The following is a 2196-nucleotide window of genomic DNA, read 5'->3' on the forward strand; positions in this document are numbered from 1 at the left end:
ATTTCCATATTAGTCATTTTGTGGAAGAAAACTCAAACAAAAAAATGAAAGGAAGAAAGTGAAAAATAGTATGATTTGGTCTGCATTCAGACTCCATCAGTTCTTACTCTGGAGGTGAATAGTATTTTTCATCATGAGTCCTTTGGGATTGTCTTAGATCATTGTATTGCTAAGAATAGCTAAGTCGTTACAATTTATCATCATACAATACTGTTGTTCCTATGTACAATGTTCTCCTGGTTCTGCTCACTTCCTTTCCATCAGTTCATTTGTCTTTCCTGCTTTTTCTGAAAGCATCCTGGTTGTCATTTCTTATAGCAAAAGAGTATTCCATCACAATCATATACCACCACTTGTGCAGTCATTCCCAAACTGATGGGCATCCCCTCAATTCAGGACAGATAAGTTTTGATAGTGGGAAGTGATCAAAAAGGGTTCAGAAACATGATGTAATGAATTGTATGTTCAGCAGACAGAGGAAACATGAGGGGACTGAATATTTGGGTTGGAGGAGAAAAAGATGTAAAGCAAAAATATGCTGACAGGAGGGCAAAGCAGAGAGTTTCTTCAAATTTTTCTCCAGATATCCGTGCTAACTTCAGTCTGCATTTTAGGAACTGAAAAGGGAGATCTTTCTCCCCAGAACAGGCATTGAGTAGAAAGTGGTGTATGTGTGTGTGTGCACATCTGTGTGTGTTTATGCATGTACTCACTCATGCCAGGGTCCTCTGACTATTTTTTTCCAGTTTTTCACATTAATTTGCCACCATGCACAGTCTTTCCCTACTTCATACTTTTCCCAACTGGAGAGGTCAAGCCTTTCCCATAGACCCTGCCCTGGTAGCCTGGGCACACTGGAACCCTGCTGCAACTGAACCAGGTCCTGGTGTTGTTTTTCAGACTGTTTTTTTCCAGATCTCAGAGCAGAGATTCATATTGTTTCATGCTGTGATATAGTTCAGTCTCTTGCCCACAGGAGATCGAGCCTCCTCCACTTCCTGTTTGACCAACCCTAGGCCCAGAAGCTTAAATACCACAGTGGATTCATCCAGTAACTCCTCTTTCACGATGTTACTTTCTGTCGGTTGTGCCTCCAGCTTCTGTAGACTAGACAGACTTACTCAAGTCCCTTTTGTAGCTGTTGGTACTTCTCCAATTCCCCCTGAAGCTTTTTCTGAATCACCTCTGCCATGGTGGGAAGAAGCTCCTGGGAATCATAGGGAATAGGTATGGGAGAACATCACTCCGCAACCAGCAGCCTGGCACTACCCTCTACAGAGCCCCATGCCTCCTCCGGTCCACCTCAGCCTCTATATGCACCCCTAAACCTCCAGACCCAAAGAAAGATCCCGAGCCACATACAGCATTGCCTTACTTTCTCCTACTTTGCCTTTTAAATGCCATAATTTGGGGTCATTAATATAAGCACAAAGACTTAGAACTGCTTCCAGATTTTTCTCTGAGACAATAGGCAACATGTGTCACTTGTGACACAATCATCACAAAATCACAAAATTTCTGAGTTAGAAGAACACTCAGAAGTCACTCAACTTATATCTGAGCAGGAATCACCTCTAAACTATTACCTATAAGTGATAATCTAGGAATCACTTAACTACTTCTAGGGAAGGGGCACCCATTTCTTTCTGAGGGATACTATTCTGCCACTTTTGAATATCTCTAATTGTTAGGAAGTTTTCCCTCTTGTCAAGCCAAATGATCCTCCTCCCCAATTTGGTCCTAACTCTGCCCTCTCCAGTCAAGCCCTCCTCCATTTAATATGACATCTCTTAAAAGTATCTATCATGTCCTCCCTAAGCCTTCTGTTCTCCAAGCTGAACTATCCTAATTCCTTTGCATGTTCCTCACATGACATGGTTTCCATTTCCCAAACCATCCTGCCTTCTTCTAAAGATGGTAATTCTTAAATATCCTCACTAAAATAGAGCTCTCAGAACTGAACAAAGCATTCCTGATTAGGACAGAGCAAAGCAGTATCTATCTGTCTGTCAGTCTATTTATCTATTAATCCATTCATCATCCATCCATCCATCCATCCATCCATCCATCAATCCATCCATCCATCCATCCATCCACCCATCTACCCATCCACCCATCCATTCATCTATCTATCTATCTATCTATCTATCTATCTATCTATCTATCTATCTATCTATCTATCTATCTATCTATCTA

The 2196-nt window shown here is 41.4% G+C and overlaps 1 pseudogene; it reads right to left on the reverse strand.

Annotated features, from left to right (window-relative positions):
• Positions 1 to 812: 812 nt before the first annotated feature.
• LOC138167228 (prefoldin subunit 6 pseudogene) lies at positions 813 to 1192 on the reverse strand (annotated as a pseudogene).
• Positions 1193 to 2196: the final 1004 nt, after the last annotated feature.

Source organism: Petaurus breviceps, unplaced genomic scaffold (assembly GCF_028583685.1).
Source record: "Petaurus breviceps papuanus isolate PSGF00001 unplaced genomic scaffold, PetGlider_PUasm1.0 229, whole genome shotgun sequence".
Classification (NCBI taxonomy): domain Eukaryota; kingdom Metazoa; phylum Chordata; class Mammalia; order Diprotodontia; family Petauridae; genus Petaurus; species Petaurus breviceps.